This window comes from Vipera berus (genome assembly GCF_964194415.1).
Source record: "Vipera berus genome assembly, chromosome: 2".
In the NCBI taxonomy this organism is placed as follows: domain Eukaryota; kingdom Metazoa; phylum Chordata; class Lepidosauria; order Squamata; family Viperidae; genus Vipera; species Vipera berus.
Window position 1 is genome coordinate 16520607 of NC_138203.1, and position 27055 is coordinate 16547661.

Below are 27055 nucleotides of genomic sequence, written 5' to 3' on the forward strand. Positions count from 1 at the left end.
CTAGTTTGAATAAGGCCAATTTAACACACCACTAAGTTCTCTAAAAATCACTCTATTAACTACAATTTTCTATTTTCTTACAGATCAGTTATTCTATGAAGAACAGTTACAGGAACTAGATATGACTCTAGTCTAGTCTAATGAAGAGAAGGACTAGGAGTGACATGATAGCAGTCTTTCAATATCTCAGGGGCTGCCACAAAGAAGAGGGAGTCAATCAATTCTCCAAAGCACCTGAAGGCAGGACAAGAAGCAACGGATGGAAACTAATCAAGGAGAGAACCATCCTAGAATTAAGGAGAAATTTCCTGACAATTTTAACAATTAATCAGTGGAATGACTTGCCTTCGGAAGTTGTGGGTGCTCCCTCACTGGAGGCTTTTATGAAGAGATTGGACAACCATTTGTCTGAAATGGTTTAGGGTCTCCTGGGTCAGCAGGGGAGGGGATGGACTAGAAGACCTCTAAGGTCCCTTACAACTCTATTGTTCTATTCTGTTCTATAAACCATGACATGATTATTAACTTCTTTTGGATTAAATGTAATCTTCCTATGGAGAACCAGGCTGAAAATATCATATGAATGAACAGACACAGTAATTTGGCTGGCATTAGAACTTGTAAGCATTAAATCAGGCATACTTAGGTTAATAAACATTGAAAATATAAGGCAGGTTGCCTAATATTCTCTTGTCCTAACATACTGCAATTTATAATCTGCAACCACAGATGCCCTTATCTGCTAGTTGTTTAACAAGAGAAAAGCAACTAGCATTACAAACTCAACATGCATACTGTAAGAATTATAAATAAAATATACCCCCCCCCATCCTTCCTTTCCCCAAACCTCTGCAAAACATGTTAATATAATTATCTTACCTTCTGTGAACTCGAGCAAGAAGCTTAGCATCTTTTGTCCAGGTAATGGTGGAATCCGAATGAATTTCTCCAAACTGGCAACATAATTTGATATTTCCAGAAAAATCAGGAAACAGTTCTGCATGGATTATCCTCAGCAGTTTGGGTGCTGATTTTTTTTTAAAAAAGATGAGTTATTGGGGATGAACATGTGTACAGTAGCATTTGAGGATTAATTTGCATAATATATATGGATCAGCCCTTCAGCCATTTCAATTGACTATTGCTCTGGGTATATATATATTTATTCCTTAACAATATATTGAATATAAAGACAACATAAGTATTTTAAAGTGTTTTTTTTTACTTCAGAAGAAATAAAATCTGGCATATCACCCTTGCAGGCATAGGCAAACTTGGCTCTTTCATGACTCGTGGACTTCAACTCTCGTAATTCCTGAGCCTGGCTCAAGAATTCTGGAAGTTGAAGTCCACGAGTCATAAAAGAGCCAAGGTTGCCTACCCCTGCCCTTGAGCAACCTTGTCTACTCTCTTGCTATCCAAACTATAACTCATGAAGTATGACTACAATTGTGTCCAACACAGCTAGAGGATACCACATTGTGAGGAAGATTGAACTAATGTTTCTCAAACTGTGAACATGAAAGTGTTTGGACTTCAACTGCCAGAATTCTGGGAGGATGGCTACCATGGCTGGCTGGGGAATTCTGGGAACTGAAGTCCATACATCTTAAAGTTCATAAGGTTGGGAAACACTGACCTCTATCGATAAGACTATTAAAATTGTTCCCTTTGAGACTGTTAAGGCTCACAGACAGAAGACCAAGTTCAGAATGCAAGTTCCACATCCAAATTCTCACTAGCCCTGTTTGCAATGAAGCTGTGGCCACTGCAAACTAACAAACCTATTACACTCTCATTGTCAGTTTAGATCTCATTTAACTCAGCCCCATGCTTGTATTTTTTTTATTCAAAAAAGAACGTGTTTGTACAACTAGATCGAGATTCTAGTTACTGCATAACTGACCAGTGGAGAACTGTTTTGCTGAGATAATGAAAGCATACTTGAGATAGTTGATCAGCAAATGGCAACTCCTATATCAAAGGTAGATTTTTAAGGATAGATCCTGGAGCTCCTCCACAAATAGCCACTGAGTTGTAATTTTAACATGACAAATGGAAGGAGGCATTAAATACAAAGGAACAAAAGTGTATAAATGTGTTTTGAATTCCAAGTTTCTAATTTAAAAAGCCCATTATGAGTTTAGATTAGCCATCCACATACTCAACAGCTATTTTAATCATTTGGGGAGTATTTTGATCTCGAAGTAAAGCATTTCAGACTAGAAAAAAAACTGTTTTAAATTCAAATCACTTCCACAACTAGGCTGTTTTTGCCCTTGAAACCCTTCGCCCTTTTTTTTTCAAATTTCAGACAAGGTGTTCTGAATTTAAAAATGCTGTGCATTCCACTGATGAGGACAAATCATATTAACTGAGGTAATAAATTCAAGTTAATTAGTTTAAAAACAGCTCATTCTAGAGTACAGCTTATGATCCACTGCTAAAGGGCCCTTGGTGCCCCCAAAATTGCATCTCAGTGTTTCACTGATTAAATAATTTGGGATTTAGAATAGTTCATGCCTTAGAGAGTAAAGTATAGAATACCAAGGAGACAAACTCAGAATCCGAATTTGGCATTTTTACTTAAAAATATTTTCAGGAGGCAACAACTTTTGCGAGATATCTAGGGGAACTGTCACAGGGAGCTACCGTTGATAAAAAGATTACTGACAAAAAAAAAAAAACAACCCACCTCATTTTCTAGACATACCTTTGTTGTCCTTTTTGCATAGCCTTTTCTGTTCTTCCCTCTTCTCTTCCCTTGGAGTTAAATCACCCTCAGTTCTCCCGCTAGCATCGTTACAGATATTTTCCTTTGTTTTAAGACATGGGTTTTTGGACATCTTAGGCATCAGGTTGTTTATTGTTTCATGCCCGTTCTTTATGGCATCAGCACTTTTGTGAGGTGACAAAGGCTTGGAGATTTCAGAAGCTTCTGAAATTGATATTGTCCTCTCATTTTCTGATGCAGAAATATCTCCCTCATTTGTTCCTAATGTGCGCGGCCGACTTTGGACCTGTGGTGATGCTTTTTCAGAGCAACAGTTGTCCTCAGAAGCACAAGGCAACGGCCTCTCGAAAATCCCCATTGTACACTCAGATGGATTTTCCCTCTCACCGTCTGTGAAGGCTCTGCTTTGATCGGGATCAGCGGTTGTAACTGTACATCCCGTCTCTAATCTGCCTTCCAGAACAGCAGCTTGCTCACTGCAAAATTCCATGAATGGAGCTATACATTCTGAGTAATCATGCCAAGAATAGGTTGGTTCTGAATCAAGGAGTGCCCTCATGTAAGGCTCTACTTCAACTTCCTCCAGGTCATCTTCAACTGGCTTTTCAGTTTCCTTGGTGTTCATTTCATCTGGCATAATTTTGCTCTGACTTTGTTTTTCCACTTTTTGATACTCACCACGACTCTCTATAAGAGGGTGTTCTGAATGAAGTAGGGCTCTCATATAAGGTTCTGTTTCAGCTTCCTCGAAATCGGGTGCCACAGGCACATCATTTTCTTTCTCTGACTGTATTATTTCTTCATTTTGGTCTTCTTCTATCCCTTTGTACTTATCTTGCCATGATGTCATTGTCTTTGAATCCACGCTACTGTCCATTTCAGACGGGATGGATTCAGTTTCCCCAACATGCTCAGCTAGCGTCAGTTTATCTGCATTGTAACTTTCTGATGCTTTTTTTAGGTTAGCTATATCCTGACTATGCTTTGTTATTATATTGCCTGCCCTGCCATTCTGAGTATTTTGGCCTACGCCATAATCCTCAGTGCTGGTAATAGTTGAAGGCTGCACAGTATTTGAACCTGCTGATGTATTCATTTCAAATGGAGAGCACGCCAGATCCAGGCCTAAGCTTTTCATGCTCTCATTCAAATGTTTTGCAGGAGATTTTTTCTCCAATACTAACTGTTGGGAATTGTGTGGTGGCAACTTTGAGACATGTTGGGAGTCCAGGAGAGTTGGTTCCAGAGTTGGAACACGGTCTGTGCACTTTTGGCTTGCATTAGTTTTAACACTTTTGTTAATTTCTAACAGCACCTCAGTGAAAAATCTAACTTTGTATGATGCTGTGAATATGGGTCTCAATGCATCTCTTTCTATACTGTTATCAGGGCTCATTTTCTCTAATGCTTGCCAATCATGTTTAGGCTCAGCAGTCACTGGTGAATTAGACTCCAGAATAGGGTAGATGTGATTCTGTGCATCAGGTACAGCCTTAAAATCTCTACTGTTACTCTTATTGTGATAAATACCACAACTCCTGTCTCTTTTTGCATTTGATTCTGACTTACTTTCTCTTTCCTGATTTTCTTGCTTGGCACTTCTGCTGATTGCCATAACAGAAGTAGGTTCTCTACTTATTAATGGAGCCATAATTTTCCCACAGAAATTTCTAGATGAATCTTCTGTCAATGGACACTCGTTTATTCTAGACTGATTTGCAGGACTTTGATGTTCTTTCAAAGGTATCTTGTTAGCTCGCTTTGCTGAGTGGCCACTTTTCCAATTAATATTCTGTTCAGTATTAGAGAACTGGCCAAGATTATTAGGAACCTCTTTTAATAAAAATCCTTGGCCAGGTTCTAAAGGTTTGTCTGGAACAACTCCAAATCTACACGAAGGTTCTTGTTCACAACACTGGAAAGCCTTTTCAGTCAATACTGTGTCTTCATGATATACACACCTCTGAATGGATCCATGGTGATTATGCTGGGCTCCACACTGCTTATTTGGACATTTTCCCTTTCGGAAATCGTTCCTTATAAAGTAAACATGTGGCTTTTCTCTTTTATGTTGAAAAAAAGAGCACAGATCTGTGTAATCTGATTCCACAGGTACTGTCATGGAATTGACCTTGGATGTATGGCTATATGCTTCATCTGCTTTTAGCAAGCTAAAATCAGTAAGGCCTTCCATTTCTGTTGTCAATTCTGAGACATGCTGATTACCTTCTGTTAAATTTTCTGGCACATGCTGCCTACCACTTACATCTGCAGTAATGTCCAGTCCTCTGACCTCCTTGGCACTAGCAGACTCAGCTGCTACACTCTTAACCTCCTTTCTGGTGCAACTGAAGTCATCATCCCAGTTGTCATTCTCATAAAGAAGTCTCTGGGAGAGCTCACACATCGTTGATAAATCAGCATCTCTGTCCTTAAGTTCTGCAGATTCCAGGATGCTCTGGAAATTTTCTTTGGATTGATGTTGAGTCCTAGGAATGTCATGGAGTATTTTTATTTTGTTGAGCTCATGGGGTTTTCCTGCATATTCCTCTTCCATTTGTACATCAAGCCTGGACACTGGGATATCACATAAGGCATTGGGGCAACCACAGTTTGCTCTGTTATCCACTGCTGTGAGATAAGGAGCTTGATTCCAGCCTGGCTTCTGCTCTTCAGCCTCATGAGTTCCACTACTTCCATCAAGAGCTACAGCATTTTCCAAAGTAAGGTTGCCCATCTGAAATCCAGTTTTCCCATGGACCTTTGGCAAAGCAGAATTTTCAGCAGCCCCATGAGCAGGTGTGAAAACAAGTCTCTCATCCAGTGCAGGGTCTGTTATAAATAGTTTTTGATCATTGCTGATTGATGCTGATGTTTCAGTATTGATTTCTTGTTGCTCTGTCTAGAAAAAAACAGAATAAAAATAAAGAATGAAGAGGCACATAAAAAAAATTCAGTATTAGGCTAATTGACAAGTAAGCCAATAACAGAAAAAATTATAATGCTGAATTATAAAGATACATTGCTCAGCTTACCTCCAGGGATGACCCATGAGTTTTATTGTCTAAGAATATTCTTATGAAGATTGATGTTAGGTAAGGTATTAAGGTTTGGTGCAAAACCTATTTAATTTTAACAGCATTTATCTTATACCCTGTTGCATTGAAGCTCTGCAGCTTTTCAACATGTTCAAATAAATGTTAAGTGCTTTAGCAATCTTTTCCCAAATAGGATAACTTTAATCCCATGATGAATCTTTCCTTTACAGCCAATAGAACTATAAGCATGTTTAACTCTGACTAACTCATTCCCAATCTTTTATTATCTTAATCCAAGCCATGTCACTTTGAAAATACATAATACTGGAACATGTATTTCAGTCAATCTTTTTTGAATAATTACTGCACCTACACATAAGAACCAGTGGAACAGTAGATTCATTCAAGCTAGTCTAGCCAGCCTTGGCTGATCTTGAAAAATTAAGTAGAGTTGAACTCAATGAGGAATTCATCAAGAGTAATACCTCTTGGTGAATTCCTCATTGAGTCCAACTCTACTTAATTTTTCAAGATTAAGTAGAGTTAATCTTGTAGATTAAATTAGAAAATTGAAGAACAATCTCAAGAGACGACAATGGCAAACCATTCTATTGTTGGTAAGAAAACTACATGAACGCGTCTATGAAGCCAATGGCCACTTGAGTTCCACTCAAAGAAATCTTCTTGACCTGACGTTGAGCACAAACAACAGGATATTTTATTTAATTATTATTTCAATGTCAAGGCCAGCCAACTCTGGGCAGCTTACAGATAATAAAATAAAATATATCAAGTAAACAAAAGGAGCTCAATCACCATTCTAGCTCAGGGTATGGGAGGATAACTAGGTCTCAGTTTGGGGGAAGTCAAAAGTGTGGGAGCAGTATGGATTTCTAGGCATATGTTATGCTACAGGGCAGGAGCTCTAACTGAAATGGCATACTTCCTAGGTCCCACAAGACGACAGTGCTTAATTGACAAGACCTGGTATCTGCCCACTCGTTGATCTCACCCAATGGGCCTAAAGGTAGGGAGACAGGTGGTCCCTTGTGAATCCAGTCCCTATGCCATGGAGGGCTTTAGATGCCAACATTTTGAAACCCAGCTGGCAACCAGTGCAGCTCATGAAACAGTGAGGAAACATGCATATCATAATATACCCATCAATGTCTGTGGCATTACATTCTAGGCCAGCTGTAGCTTTTTAGCAGTCTGTAGAGCAACTCAACATAAAGCAGATTTTAGTAATCCATTTGAGAAGGACCATATCAAGAGTGAATGCCTGAAGATTTTCCCAGTATTCACATCCAATTTTTAGCTTCCAGGAATAAAATGCTCAGCCTGGTTAATCAAAACAGTCCTTATATTCTTTTTGTGTGGCATAGATTTATTGATACCCAGCTTAATCCTGGTCATTCTGCCCACCGAAGAAAGCCTTAAAGTTTTCCAGCAAATTTTCAGAGAAAGGAGACTTCTATGCTATGCGTATCTTGTTATATTTTCTATATTTTATATTTTCACATAGGCTAAATTTGAAATTTATCAGTAAAAACTTATTAGACTTTGATTAAAATAAAGAGGATTCTTAATTTCTTATTTACCTCTGAAAACATTTCTCTAATTTTAAAATACATTCCAAAAACAGAAGTTGTAGCCTCATTTAAATAATGATGGCCTCATTTAAAATTATTTAATTTAGGGCAGTTTGTTAAGTACATAATGTAATAGACTCTCTCTCTCTCTCCCTTCCTCCCTCTCTCTCTCTCTCTCTTTCTCTCTCACACACACAAATGCATAATCACTATTTCAATTTTCCTTAATGCAAAAGTTTTCATGTAAAGGCTACCTACTCTGTGTGTGTGTGTGTGTATATATATATATATATATATATATATATATATATATATATATATATATATATATATATATATATATATATATATATATATATATATATATATATATATATATATCTTCTATATATAATTATATATATATAATTATAAATATATAATTATATATATACTGTATATATCCACCATCCTAAGAAACCCCAAGGACATAATTGGGTTAGAAAACCAAGGAGTATACGAAATCCCATGCACCACCTGCCCCACCACATACATCGGACAGACCAACAGAAGAATAAGTGCACGCATTGAAGAGCACAAAAACTCACTCAGAAAGGGAGAACAAACTTCATCCCTGGTCCAACACTTTGAAGCCATGGGACATGAAATTGATTTTAAAAAAACCAAAACTATCGCCAAAATTGAACATTTTAACAACAGAATAATCAGAGAAGCCATTGAGATAGAAAAACGCCCCCACAGCATGAATAAACGAGATGATACCTCTCGCCTACCAGCCATTTGGAAACCCGCCTTGATTGACAGACGAGGCCCAACCACCAAGAATGATACCAGACCCAAACTCATGATAACATCACATGACATCACCACCACACAACCATTCAAAAAGCAAATCCGAACCCACAATGATAACGAGGCACAACCACAAAACAGAAACCTAACTACAGCTGCAACATCAGCCACTTTAAACCCCTCCAAACCACACAATAAGCAAACTGACACCCACTATAAAAACATGGCACCACCACAAACACGAAGCCGAACAAAAGCAGCACAACTCACCAGCTCAGGTCTGGAGCTGGCAGCTGAGACCAGCCCATCCACTCAGAACACACCCCCACCCAATCAGAACACCCCCACCATTCAAAACACACTCCCACCCAATCAGAACACACTTGGTCCCCCACCCAATCAGAGCACACCTCCACCCACAGAACACACCCCCTCTGGCAGTTTAAAAAAGAGGAACAAACAGCCACATGCTTCTCCCAGAAGAAGGAAGCTAAAGCCACCAGCCTGATGATGACGGATGGGATTCCGTCGAAACGTTGTGCCTACACCTTTAGTTCTACGCGGGGAAAAACCCGAATAACCAAAGATCCACATATATATATATATATATATATATATATATATATATATATATATATATATATATATATATATATATATATATATATATATATATAATATACATATACATATACATATACATATACATATACATATACATATACATTTATTTATTTATTATTTATTTATTTGTTTGTTTGTTTGTTTGTTTATTTATTAGTTGAATTTATATACCGCCCTATTCCTGAAGGACTCAGGGCGGTTCACAGGGCAATTACCGTAAAACAGTACAAAAAGAATAAAATGGAATTAAATTAGTACAGGCCCACAATTCCTAATAACAATAAAATTAAAATTTTAAAATTAATTTAATATAATTTAATTAAATACTTTAAAATTTAAAATCCCTCAGTCCAGGCCAGACAATTCGAACAACCAGGTTTTTAAGTCCCGGCGAAAAGAGCGAAGGTCGGGGGCAGTCCGAAGCTCCATCAGCAGTTCGTTCCAAAGGGCGGGCGCGCTCACAGAGAATGCCCTCCCCCTGGGAATCACCCGCCGGCAATCTCTAACTGGAGGAACCCTAAGGAGGCCCTCCCTGTGGGAGCGCACAGGACAATGGGAGGCTGATGCTGGTAGCAGGTGCTCCCTAAGGTATATATGTGTGTGTGTATGTATGTATGTATGTATGTATGTATGTATGTATATATGTATATATGTATGTATGTATGTAAATTTTTTGGATTGCTAACAAAGAATTAAAAATTGGCCCGTATTTGGGCCAGCAAGGTGTTCAAAATACTCAAGACATATCTCCCCTGCCTCTTCCCTCCCTGATGCTGCTGACAAAATGAGAAAGAGCCTGTGGCCTAGAGGTTAAAACAACTGCCTAATGTGCAATCAGCCCAGGTTTGAATCTCAGAAGGGTGTGGCTGACTTATGAGAACAAATAAGTTTGAAATAGCTATATCAGTCTCCTTTTAATTCTTTGTTAGCAATCCCAAAAATTTACGCAAATAATGATTGTCACAGTTGTGACTACCGCCTGTGGATGGCCTGAGTTTGGGCTGATACAGGCAAAAAAAGATTTGGCCCGTATTTGGGCCGGCAAGGTACTCAAAATATTATATATATATATATATATATATATATATATATATATATATATATATATATATATATATATATATATATATATATATATATATATATATATATATATATATATATATATATATATATATATATATATATATATATATATATATATATATATATATATATATATATATATATATATATATATATATATATATATATATATATATATATATATATATATATATATATATATATATATATATATATATATATATATATAGTGATCTTCTCTCAAGAAAACATATTTTGAGACCATATTGTCTTCATTTTATAATCCACAAAATTGTATGCCATGATAAAAACATTTAAGCCTTTAAGATGCCATATGATTCTGATTTTTGCAACAACACAGGTTAATTAGAGTGCCTCTCTACAGTCAAAGTTCAATGTTAACTTTCTGCTAAAGTCAGCTTCATTTCTGGTTGATTAGTGCAACCTCTACTTATATTCTGCTTAACCTTTTAGTAAATGCTTTGGAATCTTGCTAACATCATCTGATCAGTCTGCCTACTCTGCAGGTGGTGGCAAAGTGGAAAATGAAAACAGTCAGATAACCCCTGTTCAAACTCAATCCCCCACTGAGCACTGAGCATGCTTGATATGATTTGCAAGCATGTTACACAGGAGCACGTTTATACTGCAGGCCTTCACTCAGGGTCAATCCTTCTAATCCAGCAATTTCCTTTATTTTCCTTTATGTAGGTTGTACATTATTTCAAGCTCTTTGAACCACTACGTAAAGCATCTTTTTGCAAAGTAGCCTCTGCAGACATTATGGCAAAAGTTGGCAGTGTTAAAACTGGCTTTAACGTACTGTAAAATTAAATGCCTTCAAAATTAAACTGCATTGGTTATATTTAATTACCAAGGTTTATTCAAATTTATGTAATAATTTTCCACTTAATGAAAAAATTATAATTGTTAGGCTCTTTGACATCTCCCCGAACCAAAACTAACATTTTTTCCCCAAATATAATCTTAGAATCTCTTATATTGAGAAAAAGAGATAAGGCTGCAAGAATACAAGCAACTTAATTATTTCTCATCTGAAAATCGATATATGACTATAAAGGTTATCCTCCACTTAATACCACAATCAAGCACAAAATATCTGCTGCTAAGTGAGAAAGTTGTTAATTTTGCCTCCTTTTACGACCTTTCTTGCCATAGTTGGTACGTGAATCACTGCAGTTGTTGTGTTAGTAATATGGTTGTTAAGTGAATTTGGCATCTCTAGTGACCTGTCAGAAGGTCACAAAAGCGGATCACACGACCCCAGGATACTGCAACCATCATAAATATGAGCCAAGCATCTGAATTTTGATCATGTGATGCTGCAACAGTCATAAATGTGAAAACGGACATAAGTCATTTTTCCCAGTGCCATTGTAAGTTTAGCCACTAAACGAGCCATTGTTAAGTCAAAGACTACTTGTATATTGGAGCATTTGCAGTGTGTGCCTCCCAGCATAAACAAAGGACAGCACAGCAGGAGGCTGATGGTGCAGATCAGCAGAGGGGCTGGACAGCTCCGGGCGATGACTGCTCACTCAGGATAAGCCTAATGACTTAAGCTGTTGACAGCCCCAGGCATAGTCAGCCTGGTGGGAAGCCAGGATCTACACCCATTGTCACCTGCACTGGCAGGAAGCCCAGGTTTGAACTGATTGGATGCCATCCACCTGGGCAGGTACAAATAGACGCCAGGCTTCCCTGTTTCCCCAGTTCGTTCTGTTCAGAATAAACTCATCTTTACCCCAGCTCTGTGTCCGTCTCTATGTGAAGCATGCGACTTTACACATTGATATTCTCTTTTTCCCAACAGCTGTTTTCCATGAACCAATGAATATCTGCACTGATATTGTAATACAAGAGACTGGAGCTGGCTATTTATACTGTATATGTCCTAAATCTTTATCACCCTGAGAACTGAGCATTTCAGTATATTAATCCAATTTCAGAAAAGATTTTGAGGCTGCATCCAAGTCTTTCCTTGGATTGCCATGCCACGTAAAATCCTGGAACTGTTAATTGTACATCCCCTATCAGCTATATGCCAATTTCTTGGCCCAGAATTTGAATTGAATTGGTTTGCTTTTAGGATGACATTGGAATATATCTACCACTGAGCGAGGTTTTCATTTGTTTCATACACAGGTAGTTCTGTGAGCCCCAAATTTCTGTGGCTAAATGAGACATTTGTTAAGTGAATTTTGCCCCATTTTACGACCTTCACATTCCTAAAGTTAGGAACATGGTTATTAAGTGAATCTGGCTTCTCCATTGACTTTGCTTGTCAGAAGTTCTCAAAAGAGGGATCACCGGATCCTGGGACACATCGACCATCATAAATATGAACCCCTTGTCAAGTGTTTGAACTTTGATCACATGACCAGTGGTCTTAAGTGTGAACAATGGTCATAAGTCACTTTTTTCAGTGATGTTGTAACTTTGAACAAATGTACTGTTGTAAGTGAAGATTACAGATTGTTTGGAATCCCCAAAAATGCACATGTACAGTTTTACTTCAAAAAGAACTAAGTAGAACTTATTTCTGCTTTCCCCCCTATTTTCCAATTCCATCAAAATTTCCATGCTCCTACAGCTTTATAAATAAAACACTAGGAACTCATCTGCAATCCCTCTCCTGGCTAGCTATTTCTGTTTGATTACAAAAAGGAATCAAAAGACTTTTATACTTTAGCATAGTCAGAGTCCAGGGGAAAACAGCCTATCCCAGGGGTAGGCAACCTCGGCTCTTTTATGACTCATGGACTTCAACTCCCAGAATTCCTGAGCCAGCTATTTAGTTGAAGTCCATGAGTCATAAAAGAAGCCGAGGTTGCCTACCCCTGGCCTATCCCATTACCTCTTAATCATGTTTGAAACCTGTCCTTTCTGGGCTGCGAATGTTTGTGGCGTGACCTTCACCATCCTTGAAACCTGTTGAAAACTCTCAGTGATCATCCAGAATTAATTTTGAAGAGCTGTCTATTGGGAATTTGAATTACTCACTGTAACAACTTCTTCTCATCAGAGCAATTAAAAAGAAAAAAGCACAGAGAAGAGAATGTAGGGCTTGTTGAAAGAACGTTAAAGCACTAAGGTAATTCTTGACATACAACAATTCATCTAGTGACCGTTCAAAATTACAACGGCACTGAAAAATGTGACTTACGGCCATTTTTTTACAGTTACGACCTTTGCAACATCCCCATGGTTGTATGATCAAAATTCAGCCGGTTGACAACTGGTTCATATTTATGACAGTTGCGGTGTCCTGGAGTCATGTGACAACCTTTTTACGACCTTCTGACAAGCAAAGTGAATTGGGAAGCCAGATTCACTTAACAACTGTGGCAAGAAAGGTCATAAAATGGGGCAAAACTCACTTATCAACTGTCTCACTGAACAACAGAAATTTTTGGCTCAGTTGTGATCGTAATTCGAGGACCACCTGTATTGTGGAAGTTTTCTTTAAATGTCCTTGGAACGTGAGGCCAAGTTCATTTTTCTGCCCTTTGTCCCATTTTACTGTCTCTTTAATATTATAGTAAGGGACACGGTGGCTCAGTGGGTTAGGATGCTGAGCTTGTCGATCAGAAGGTCGGCAATTTGGCGGGTCGAATCCCGAGTGCCGCGTAACTCATCCCAGCTTCTGCCAACCTAGCAGTTCGAAAGCACGTAAAAAAAATGCAAGTAGAAAAATAGGGACCACTCCGGTGGGAAGGTAACAGCATTCCATGCGCCTTTGGCGTCTAGTCATGCTGGTCACATGACCACAGAGACGTCCTCGGACAAGCGCTGGCTCTTCGGCTTTGAAACCGAGATGAGCACCGGCCCCTAGAGTTGGAAACGACTAGCACGCATGTGCGGGGGAACCTTTACCTTTTTAATATTATAGTGCAACAATCAGCTTTGCAATGTCATCCATATAATCTGATTAAATACAGTGAGGGCAAGTGAGGCCAGGGAGAGTGAAGGCAAAGAAAAAAATGAGGTCCAAAAGTAAATTCAGAAACAAAACAGACAGACATAGAGGCCTATCATGCTGGGGACAGGCAAAGTATAAAGCGTAGATATGAAATAAGAAATACAGGTAGACCTTGACTTACAACCATTTGTTTAGCAATTGTTCAAAGTGGAAAAGGTGACTGTTATGAATGTTTTTCACACTTACGACTGTTGCAGCATCCCCATGGTCACGTGATCAAAATTTGGCCGCTTAGCAACAGGCTCATATTTGTGGTGATTCACTTAACAGCGGTAGCAAGAAAGGTTGTAAAATGGGACAAAACTGACTGTCTCACTTCGCAACAGAATTTTGTGGCTCAATTGTGGTCGTAAATCAAGGACTACCTCTACTATAAATCAAGGGAATACAATGTGAAATAAGAGAAAAATCTAAGAAATATTGTCTACCTTGATCTATCATGCCCTTTGTTGTACTTTTTCATCCATGTCTACCTTTGTAAATTTTCATCATGTCCTTTCTTTAAATTTCTCAGCTCTTGGGTTTTGAGCATCTCAACTCCATCCACAATATTCTTGATCTTCCTCCTTCCACTCAGCCCACTCACTCTTCTCTCATTTCTTCTGCAGTTCTCAAACTTCAGTTTAATATACTTCTTTTGTACTATTTACTCACATTTTTCAGTCCACATCCTTTCAGCACCCATTCCCTTTATTGTTCTACTACACATATGTTAACTACTCTACCCCCATTCTGCATTCAACTTACATCCATATACAAACTGGCCACCTAGCAAATGCAAGTAGATAAATAGGTACCAATATGATGGGAAGGTAACAACGCGGCATGTGACCAGGAAAATGTCTTTGGAGAACACTGGCTCCCTTGGCAAAGAAACGGTCCTACAGTCAGACACAACTAGACAGGGAAAACTTTACCGTTACTAACTGAGTCTAACTCTGATCAGCCAATTCTTAAATGTCATCCAAAGTCAGATAAGTGCTTCTCTTTTCTGAAATGCTGAATTTTCTGTTGATCTCCTATCCATGCCTAATCAGAACCACTTCTATTTGTTTTATGAAAATTAACTAAGTTTCACTAGGGGGGCTTTAGTTTAGCTTTACTGAAAAGCAGATTCCAACAGCGTCCATAAAACTTGATTGAGAGCATGTGTGAAGCCTTAATAAAATTTGGATTAGTTTTAATTTTCTCATTTATTTTTCCAATTAGAATGAATCACATGGAATCTAAGCTGATGCACAGTGCAGCATGTTTTTTATTCTTTCCATTTTTGCTAGTATCCATTTGCACTGGATCTGATATTTGCATGGGTTGGTTCTTTAACATTTATTTGTTTATTTGATTAATATTAATTAATTTATTGATTATTAAATAATAAATTAGGAGATGAGTTTTCTCATGTTCAGAAATTGGTTAGATCATTGTATTTGTATTTGTTTCTATTTAAAATATTTCCCTACAATAGTTTAAAGCAACAGCTGTAATATCCAAATATAAATACAGCATGATGGCTGAAATTCAAGAATGACATTAATAGGAGTGTATGATCCCAGTTAAGGGACGCGGTGGCTCAGTGGGTTAGGACGCTGAGCTTGTCGATCAGAAGGTCGGCAGTTTGGCGGGTCGAATCCCGAGTGCCGCGTAACAGAGTGAGCGCCTGTTACTCATCCCAGCTTCTGCCAACCTAGCAGTTCGAAAGCACGTAAAAATACAAGTAGAAATATAGGGACCACTCCGGTGGGAAGGTAACAGCGTTCCGTGTGCCTTTGGCATCTAGTCATGCCGGCCACATGACCACGGAGATGTCCTTGGACAAGCGCTGGCTCTTCGGCTTTGAAACGGAGATGAGCACCGGCCCCTAGAGTCGGAAACGACTAGCACGCATGTGCGGGGGAACCTTTACCTTTACCTTTTATGATCCCAGTTGGTAGGTCAATGTACATCGGTGTAACAAAGGACAACAGGTTGCAGAAGGTAAACAGCCATATAAAGTGAAGGCACTATAACTAGAATTAATTTCTGATAACTTTGACTCATGGAAATTCTTATTTCCAGAGCTAGAAGAAATTGATATTAGAGAACAGCTGGTTCCACAGCTGTGAAAATGGAAGAGACTGAGGGAAGAAAGGGGAAGGGGAAGGGACCAAAGCAAAGAGGAAAGGAGAGAAGAGGACTCTAAGAACTGTACTCTGTCCTTAGTCAAGGTAGTCCTCAACTTACAACCTCAATTGAGCCCAAAATTTATGTTGGTAAGCAAGACAGTTCATGAGTTTTATCCCATTTTATGACATTTCTTGAGACAGTTCTTAAGTGAATGACTGCAGTTATTAAGTTACTAACACAGTTGTCCCCTTCATGGATTACTGCCTTGTCGTGGCGAAGGGGCTTGCATAATTCAATGAAGCTATGAGCTATGCCGAGCAGGGCCACCCAAGACGGAAAGGTCATAGCAGAGAGTTCTGACAAAACGTGATCCACTGGAGAAGGAAATGGCAACCCACTCCAGTATCTTTGCCATGAAAACCGTATAGACCAGGGGTGTCAAACTCAATTTCACTGAGGGCCGCATCAGCATTGCGGTTGCCCTCAGGGGGCCGGGTGCATATGGCCAGGGTGGGCGTGGCCTAGTGGGTGGGCGTGGCTAGAGTGCATATGGCCTACTGGGTGGGCGTGGCCAGCTCTACATCGTTTGCATCAAGGGTGCCTATGGGGGCCTGGGCAGGAGTGGGACAGATCTGAGGGTCTCTGGCAGAAGGAGGGTCTCTGGGCCCGGGCCAAGGCAGTGGGGGCCGTTCCCTCACTGTTTCCAGGATGGCTTCGTGGGCCACATGAAACCACTTTGCGGGCCAGATCCGGCCCCTGGGCCTTGTGTTTGACATGTCTGCTGTATACTGTCGCCCTGCCTATTTAGTTTAGTTTAGTTTAGTTTAGTTTAGTTTATTAGACTTATATACCGCCCTTCTCCCGTAGGACTCAGGGCGGTTCACAAGGTTTTTTAGAAAGAAAACAATACAACAATTATAAAAATTAAAAACAATTAAAATGATTACATTAACCTTGAATATAAAAATCCCAATTAAAATCCAATTAAAACCCCAATTAATACTCTCAGTCCAGGCCAGAAAGCTCAAAGACCCAGGTCTTCAGGTCCTGGCGGAATGAGCGGAGGTCAGGGGCAGTCCTAAGCAATACAGGCAGCTGGTTCCAAAGGGCCGGCGCACCCAGAAAGAAGGCCCTCCCCCTGGGTATTGTCCGCCAGCAATCTTTTACCAGCGGTACCCTGAGAAGACCCTCCCTGTGGGAGCACACAGGACGAAGGGAGCTTGATGCTGGCAGCAGGTGCTCCCTCAGATATCCCAGACCCAAGCCATTTAGGGCTTTATAGGTCATCACCAGCACCTTGAATCTCACCTGGAGGGCAACCGGAAGCCAATGCAGCTCGCGGAGCAGAGGTGTTACGTGGGAGTATCGGGAAACCCCCATCACAACCCGCACGGCTGCATTCTGTGCCAGCTGAAGCCTCCGGGTGGTCCTCAAGGGCAGCCCCATGTAGAGAACGTTGCAGTAGTCCAATCGGGAGGTCACAAGCGCATGAGTGACTGTGCATAGGGCATCTCAGTCCAGGTAGGGCCGCAACTGGTGCAAAACTGAGCCGCAAATCCAGGAGGACGCCCAAGTTGCGTGCCCTATCGATGCGGGGCAACACCTCACCCCCCATCATTAAAGATGGAATAGGCTGGTTAGTCTGAGATGCCGGTATGCACAGCCACTCAGTCTTGGCAGGATTGAGATGAAGCCTGTTTCTTCCCATCCAGACCTGGACCGCCTCCAGGCAATGGGACATCACGGCGAGGGCATCACTGGGTTGGTTCGGGGTGGAGAAAAAAAGTTGGGTATCATCAAACCCCACCCCAAAACCACGAATGATCTCACCCAGCGACTTCATATAGATGTTGAACAGGAGGGGAGAGAGAACCGACCCCTGAGGAACTCCACAAATGAGAGGCCTTGGGGCAGACCTCTGCCCTCCCGTCAACACCGATTGCGAGCGGCCCAGGAGATAGGAGGAGAACCACTGCAAAACAGTGCCTCCCACTCCTAATCCCCTGAGACGCCGCAATAGGATACCATGATCAATGGTATCAAAAGCCGCTGAGAGATCTAATAGAACTAGGACAGAGGAGCAAACCCTGTCCCGAGCCCGCCAGAGATCATTCACCAGTGCGGCCAATGCCATCTCCATGCTGTACCCGGGCCTGAAACCCGATTGGTACGGGTCCAGATAATCAGTTTCCTCCAGGAACAGAGGAAGCTGATGCGCCACCACACTCTCAACAACCTTCGACAAAAAGCGAAGGTTGGAGACAGGACGATAGTTGTTTAAAATCGCTGGGTCCAGGGCAGGCTTCTTGAGAAGGGGCCTCACCACCGCCTCCTTCAAAGCAGCGGGGAAGACACCCTCACTCAAAGAGGCAGATATTACCGCCTGGAACCAGCTTCGTGTCTCCTCCCGAGCTGCATAAATCAGCCAGGAGGGACACGGGTCCAATAAACAGGTGGTGGAGCTCAGCCTCCCCATAATCATGTCCACATCATCAGGGGAAACAGGATCGAACTCAGTCCAGATAACATGCTCAAGACCGTCTGATTCCTCCACGTCAGACTCTGCCCAGAAGAGCACATCATGAGAAAGGCAGGGCTAGATGAATCAAAAGTTGGAATTAAGGTTGCCGGGAGAAATATTAACAACCTAAGATATGCAGATGATAACACTCTAATGGCAGAAAGTGAAGAAGAACTAAAGAGCCTCTTGTTGCAGGTGAAGAAGGAGAGTGCAAAAGTTGGGTTGAAACTAAACATTACGGAAACCAAGATCATGGCATCCGGCCCTCTCAATTCCTGGCAAATAGATGGGGAAGAAATGGAGGTAGTGACAGATTTTATTTTCCTGGGCTCCAAGATCACTGCAGATGGGGGCTGCAGCCAAGAAATTAAAAGATGCTTGCTCCTGAGGAGGAAAGCAATGGCAAATCTAGACAGCACACTAAAAAGCAGAGACATCACCCTGTCAACAAAAGTGTGTATAGTCAAGGCTATGGTCTTCCCAGTTGCAATGTATGGCAGTGAAAGTTGGACCATAAGAAAGGCTGAGCGCCAAAGAATTGAAGCCTTTGAACTATGGTGCTAGAGAAGACTTCAGTGAGTCCCTTGGACTGCAAGGCGATCAAACTGGTCAATCCTACAGGAGATCAACCCTGACTGCTCTTTAGAAGGTCAGATCCTGAAGTTGAAACTCAAATACTTTGGCCACCTAAAGAGAAGAAAGGACTCACGGGAGTAGAGCCTAATGCTGGGAAAGGTTGAGGGCAATAGAAGAAGGGGACGACAGAGAATGAGGTGGCTGGATGGAGTCACTGAAGCAGTGGGCGTGAGCTTAAATGGACTCCAGAAGATGGTAGAGAACAGGAAGGCCTGGAGGAACGTTGTCCATGGGGTCGCGATGGTTCAGACACTACTTTGCAGCTAACAACAACAACAACACAGTTGTAAAGTGAATCGGTTTTCGCAATTGATTTTGCTTGTCAGAAGGTCTCGAAAGGGTGATCAAATGACCCTGAGACACTGCAACCATCATAAATACATGGCAGTTGCCAAGCATCCAAAATCTTTGATCACATGACCATGGGGATGCTGGAAAGGTCCTAAGTGTGAAAAACAATCATAAGATGCTTTTTTCAGTGCTGTTGTAACTTTGAACAGTTGGTAAACGAATAGTTTACAGACCCTTTGGGAGACTTCTAAAGGAACTTCAAAGACTGTTCCTTGTGACTTGGATGTAGGTGTATGCTGACAGACAATGAAGATAGTCCTTTTGGTTAGCAACGTGCAAAGTTATAATGGCAGTGAAACAACTGACCTATAACTTGTCCTCACACTTATAGCACAATCACTGCAGCATCCCTGCAGTCATACGATCTAAATTCAGGCCCTGTCCAGCTGGCATGGATTTCTGATGGTTGCAGCGTCCCAGGGAAGTGGGATCACCATTTGTGATCTTCCAAGTCAACTTCCAATAAGCAAAGTAAATTGGGGAAGCCAGATTCACTTCATTACACCATTTGCTTCCCTTAACAACTTCAATGACTCGCTTAATGACCATGCCAAAAAAGGTCATAAAATCAGGCAGAACTCATTTAACATTTGCCTCACTTAGCAATAGAAGTTCTGGTCCCAGTTGTGATCATAAGTTGAGGACTACCTGAATACTTGATAGCCATATCTGGCCCTAGGTTCTACCTCGGTTTACCTTCCCAATATAAGCAACCAAGTCAGAAGATTATTTAAAAGCAGGTTGACTTAGCCTTCCATCCTTCCAAGGTCAGTAAAATGAGGACCCAGATTGTTGGGGGCAATAGGCTGACTCTGTAACCCGCTTAGAGAGGGCTGTAAAGCACTACGTAGTGGTATATAAGTCTAAGTGCTATTGCTATTAGGGTACCCTGAAAAAGTGGGATCTCTCTGTGAAAAGGGAGATCCCCAAGACCCATTTTACATTCCTTTTTATAGTTAACACAACAAAGAAAAAGGAAAAAGGAAAGTTAGTTGGACAAGATAAGAGTAACCCCTCCTTGCACAGTAAATCAATTACAAAGCCAATTGGCAGTTGACACTAAGAAACTTTTTCTTATCAGGAGAAAGTATCCAGATATCCTTCTGTAAATTATCTTTTTAGCTTAGGAAAGCTAGCTGATCAATCCATACAAACATAGGATAAAAGTTTTCCCACTTTACAATCTATAATGAACCTGATCATTGTTTTAAAAGAGAGAAAATAAGTCAAATTAAAATACAAAATAACTATGTTAGTAAACAAATTACAAAATCCAGGTCATGTGCCCCTCATACTCCAAATTATAAATTATTCAGATTAATCATATGCAGAATTAAACATCCAGATCAGTCTGAATTTATTCCCAGACAAAATATATCTAACTCTATCAGAAAGTTATTAAACATACTTCATTTCTGCAAAGGGAATTTAGTTCCATTTATCTGATCTTCTCTGACTATGTCAAAAGCCTTCAATTGACTAGAAAAAGTATTCATTTACAAAAATATAAAGTCGGCTCTAGAATTCATGTACTGGAGAATTTAAATAAGCTATTCAATAGTAATTTCAAAATACGATGGACAATATTTATCCAACTAGAACAGCACAAGCAAGAACCAACAATTTTGATTAAAAAACATCAAAGGGGCACTCAAAAGATTTGTTCCTCCATCCTCTCTTTTCTTTTCCTGGGAGAATAATTTAGTTATTAGCTATGTGCAAATAATAAAATCCAGGGCATTAAACCTAGAGAATGGAAATTGCCTACTGTATTTGAAGATGACATCCTCATAACCCTTTCTAATGCAACACATTCTTCCCATTTTATTAAAAAAGAACTTCATGAAATCATCAAAGCCCCCAATTTAAAAGTAACTTTTAAAAATCTACAATAGATTCATATTTAATCTCACAAACAGGGGGAAAAAACCAGTTCCAATATTTTAAACATTCCCTTGAATGCAAAACTGTTCAGTATTCAAGAATTCATGTACTGGAGAAATTAAACAAGCTATATAATAATAATTACAGCCCTGTATGGAAATAAGAAAGCATGTGAAAGAGAGAACAAGACTTATTTAAGCATGTTAGCTCACATAGCAGAATAAAAATTATGGCATTCCAAAATTGAAGAATCTGTTTCAAACCCTTCTGATAGATCTGCCTGACAAAACTACACTGTACAATAATTAAAAACAATTTTTACTATTTTTTTTCCAAATCAATGCACTATAGAATAAAAGGAAACATTCTATATCTTGTCACAAAGTAAAGAGGATGGTGGATACCATCAAGGCTTTTTTTTCTCATAGAACACTCAGAATGGCGTTCTGGCACCTTTTTTTGCGCACACACACACACACACACACACACACACAAGCTTTTGCACAAGCTGTGCTACTCCCTCTATTGGCTTTCAAAAGCCAATAGGAATTGCTGCTGAGCACGCCAAAAGACCCGGCTGGCAAAAATTGCACAGGCAAGTTGTCTGCAGTGAAGGCGAGTTGGCAGGAACTTTGTACCCATCCCTGCTGCCCAACTACACCATCTCAACTAGGTAAGTAAGAGAGGACAAGGAGTGGGTGGTGGGTACTGGGGAGTCCATGTGCACTCCTTCCTTGTGCTCACCCGTGTCAGCCAGGCTGGTGGCCTACCCGGTGTTGGACCTGCGCCGTCGCTGCCGCCTTGTCCTGCACACCTACATGGCCATCCTGGAGTGCCTGGCCCGTGTTGTGACTCAGGGCCAGCCTGTGGGTCCGACAGCCGGGTCCGATGTATCGGAGGACTCAGATGTGGGGGAGGAGGGAAACGAACCGGCTGATGATGATTTAGAGGCTTTGCAGAGTCCTCAGCCGGGGACCTCTTCTCAGCTGTGTGAGCCCGAGAGTGCGGAGGATGATGACCCACAGCTGGCCCTGTTCAAGGACGCCCGACGCAGGAGGCAGACGAGCAGGGACAAACAAAGAAAGACTATGGGACTCCTCGGGAGGAGGCACAGGGAGACCACGCCCTGAGCTCTCTATAAAAGAAGTGTTTGGGGAGGGGCTGGTTGCTGAAAGCAACCTTTACCGCTTGAGAAGACAAGCTCTTGTGTTTTTGTTAACTGCGTAATTAAATCTTGGCAGAAGCCTTTTAGCCTTGGACGCTTTCCAGACTCTTCTTTTGATTAGGGGTGCGAGAAGAGGGCTGGTTCAGAACAGTTTGCTTTCAGCCACCCACCCCTTAATACTACGATGGAGCAGCTTCTTGCCGAGAATGCCCAGCTCAACCAGCAACTCACCTTGCTGGCCACTCAGGTGGCACAACTGCAGGCTCAGGTACATGCTGCCCCCCCACCCAGGAGGAAATGTCAGATAGCTATGCCGGATAAATTTGCTGGTAAACCAGAACTGTTTCCTGCCTTCCTGGGACAATGCCAGCTTTATATCAGCGTGAGAGCAGCTGATTTCCCCACTGACCGAGATAAGGTGGGATTCGTGTTGAGCCTTCTGTCGGGAGATGCAGCTCGTTGGGGCACGCCTCTGTTGGCACAGCCTAGCCCTTTGTTGGATAACTTTGGGGGGTTTTGTGACCATATGCGCCTCATGTACGAGGACCCGATTAAGGCGCAGACCGCCACCCGACGTCTGAAAGCTTTGAGGCAGGGTCTGCGCCCCCTACAGGCCTATATCAGCGATTTCCGGCTGCTTAGCCAGGATTCCGCCTGGAATGAGGCTGCGCTCGTGGATGCCTTTCAGGATGGCTTGTCAGAGGAGATGTTGGATGAGCTGGCCCGCGTGGACATTCCCTCAGACCTGAATGGGCTGATCCATCTTTGTCTGCGGATCGATGCCCGGCTGCAGCAGCGTAAGAGTCGCCGTGCCACCCCACAGACCCCTGCCGCCCCTGTTGTGCGTGAGCCCCCAGTCCAGAGGGAGGAGCCAATGGAGCTGGGTGCCGCCAGGTCCCGTCTATCGGTGACGGAAATGGACAGACGACGATCGGAGGGGTTGTGTTTTTACTGTGGGGACCCTGGACATTTGGCTGCTTCCTGCCCGAAGAAGCGTCAGCGGGCGTCAGTGACCAAGCCTGCCCCGAGAAAGTCCCCTGCTTTGCTATCGGGAAACGGCCCGAGCCCGATCTAGACGGTGTGAAAGATCGGGCGACCCACAACGATCACGCCGAGCGACGCCGTTCCGACGGTGCCTGTGAACCTCCACGGCATTTGATTTTGGAGGCACGATTGATCCTTCCTGGCAAGCCAGAGGGGATTCCGGTCCATGCCTTAATTGACTCTGGGGCTACCACTAACTTTATGGATTCGGCCTTTGTGGCCAAATGGGCTGTTCCCCAGTGTCCGGTGGATCCGCCCATGCTTGTGGAGACCATCGATGGTCGAGTGCTCCTGTCCGGGCCTATCACGGCCGCCACGCAACCCGTGTGTATGGCCATCAGTACCCATGTGGAGGCCATTCAGTTCTACGTCACTTCGGAACTGCACTTCCCCGTGGTCTTGGGACTGGCGTGGCTCCGGGCGCATGATCCACAAATCTATTGGTCTCAGAACTTGGTCACCTTCCCAAGTTTGCAGTGCGTGGACCACACCCGCCATATCTGTGCCGGCCAGGTGGAGGGTTCCCCAGGGGTTTCCTTGCCTCCCGAACTGTCCGACTTTGCTGACGTGTTCAGTGAGTCAGAGGCGGACCAATTACCCCCGCACAGGCCCTACGACTGCTCCATTGACCTAGTCCCTGATGCGCCTCTCCCAGTGGGGCGTTTGTACTCCATGTCGGAGCCCGAGTTGGCTGCATTGCGGGACTTCCTGACAAAGAACTTGGCTCGTGGATTCATCCGGCCCTCGTCCTCGCCAGTGTCTGCGCCCGTGCTCTTCGTCAAAAAGAAGTCGGGCGAGTTACGGCTTTGCTGTGACTACCGGAAACTCAACGCCATCACGGTGCGTAACCGCTACCCGCTGCCCCTCATCCCCGAGCTCTTGGACCGACTCCGGGAGGCTAAGATCTTCACGAAACTGGACCTGCGTGGAGCTTACAACCTCGTCAGGGTTCGGCCGGGTGATGAGTGGAAGACGGCGTTTGGTACTCGCTATGGACATTTCGAGTACACGGTGATGCCGTTTGGCCTGACCAACGCCCCCGCTGTGTTTCAGCATTTTATGAACGACATCTTTCGGGATCTGTTGGACCAGTTTGTTGTGATTTACCTGGACGACATCCTGATTTACTCCCCGTCGCGTGAAGCGCATCATCAGCATCTCCGTCAGGTCCTGCAGCGCCTCCGGAAACATCGGCTGTTTGCCAAGTTGGAGAAGTGCCAGTTCTACCAGGTGACCATTGATTTCTTGGGCCACCGCATTTCTCCTGAGGGCATCGCCATGGAACCGAGTAAAGTTGAGTCGTTGCAGAGTTGGCAACCCCCGCGTCGCGTGAAGGATGTTCAGCGACTTCTTGGATTTGCCAACTACTATCGAACATTCATCCCTGGCTTTGCTGCCTTGACAGCCCCCCTCACCCGGCTCCTGCAGAAGAAGACTCGGTTCCAGTGGAACGCCCCCGAACAACAGGCGTTCCAAGCTTTGAAGGACGCCTTCATGAAGGAGCCCATCTTGAAGCATCCTGACCCGCAACGGCCGTTTGTCGTGGAGGCGGACGCCTCCGACATTGCCATTGGGGCCGTGTTACTCCAGGCAGCGACGCCCAACGGTACCCTTTTCCCTTGCGCGTATCACTCTCGGAAATTGAACCCCTCGGAGCGCAACTATACCATCTGGGAGAAGGAGCTGCTGGCCATCAAGGCAGCGTTCGAGGCTTGGAGGCATCATCTGGAGGGGGCGCGGCATCAGATCGAGGTCCGGACGGACCACAAGAATCTGGAAAGCCTGCAGACCGCTCGGAATTTGAACCAACGCCAGATCCGGTGGTCCCTCTTCTTTGCGAGGTTTGACTTCCGGGTGCGGTACATACCAAGCGGGCACAACCAGAGAGCGGATGCTCTGTCCAGGAAGCCCGAGTACACCCGAGTGGAAGACAAGCTTCCGCCCAGGACCGTGATCCCCGTCGAGTCTTTTGCTGCGGTGCGGGAGCCGGTGGATATACGGGCTCGGATCCGGGAGGCGCAGCAGCAGGAGGCGTGGGTGGCTCAGCGGAAGGAAGAGGTGGGGCCAGATTCGCCTTGGTCGGTCACGGATGGACTCCTGTATTATCGTGACCGGCTCTATGTTCCAGGAGGGCCACTCAGGGGACTCGTCCTCAGCCAATGTCATGATAACCCGGCTGCGGGGCATTTTGGCCTGTTCAAGACTCTGAACCTGGTCTCCCGTACATTCTGGTGGCCCCGAGTCCGACACGATGTCCAGTCTTATGTCACCTCCTGCGTCCCATGCAGGCAGGCCAAGTCAGCGACAGGGGCCCCGCCTGGTTTACTGCAGCCTTTGCCAACGCCCAAGAGACCCTGGGGGGCTGTGTCCATGGACTTTCTGACGGATCTACCCCCATCCTCCGGCTTCACGACAGTGTTTGTGGTGGTGGACATGCTGACCAAGATGGCGCACTTCATCCCCTGTCGCGGCTTACCGTCAGCTCGCGCCACTAGTCGCATGTTCATCCAACAGGTGTTCCGGCTGCACGGCCTTCCCGATAGGGTCGTCTCTGATAGGGGGGCCCAGTTTACAGCCCGCTTCTGGCAGGAGTTGATGCGGGCGTTGGACATTAAGGTTTGCCTCTCGTCCGCGCATCATCCTCAGACCGACGGGGGTACCGAGAAGGTCATCGGCATCTTAGAGCAGTATCTGTGCTGCTATGTTAACCTGCAGCAGGACAATTGGGTGGACTATTTGGCCATAGCCGAGTTTGCCTTTAACAACTCGCAGCACACCTCCACGCAGATGACACCGTTCTTGGCCAACGTGGGTTATCACCCTCGGTTTTTCCCCCTTTCTCCCGTGGACTCACCGGAGCCGGCAGCGAACGAATTCATGGCGGAGTTACAGGCGATCCATCGGTTGGTGCGACGGCAGCTGGAGAAGGCCAAGGCCGACTACAAGAGGTTCGCCGATCGGTCGAGAAGGGATACGCCTCCACTATCGGTGGGGGATCGGGTCTGGCTGTCCACCAGGAACCTACCATCCACTCGGCCGGCGAGGAAGCTGGACCACCGTTACCTTGGACCGTTCCCAGTCGAGGCCGTCATCAACCCGGTCGCCTATCGTTTAACTCTGCCACGTTCCCTGCGCGTGCACCCCGTCTTCCATCGGTCCTTGTTGGTCCCCGAACAACCGGCCTGTCCACTTCGCCAAGCGGAACCTCCTCCATCAGGAACTCGTGATGGAGGCAGCACCCCCGAGTACGAGGTCGCCAGCATCAGGGATTCCCGCTGGCTGAAAGGTCGCTTCCAGTACCTGATCGAGTGGAAAGGGTACGGGCCGGAGGACTTCACATGGGAAGACGCGACCGCCGTTCATGCCCCTGCGTTGGTGACTGCTTTTCACGAACAGTTCCCATCCCGACCGCATCCGGATCGGCAGACCCGGGGGAAGGGCCCTGCGGTGCGGGATAGTGTTGTGACTCAGGGCCAGCCTGT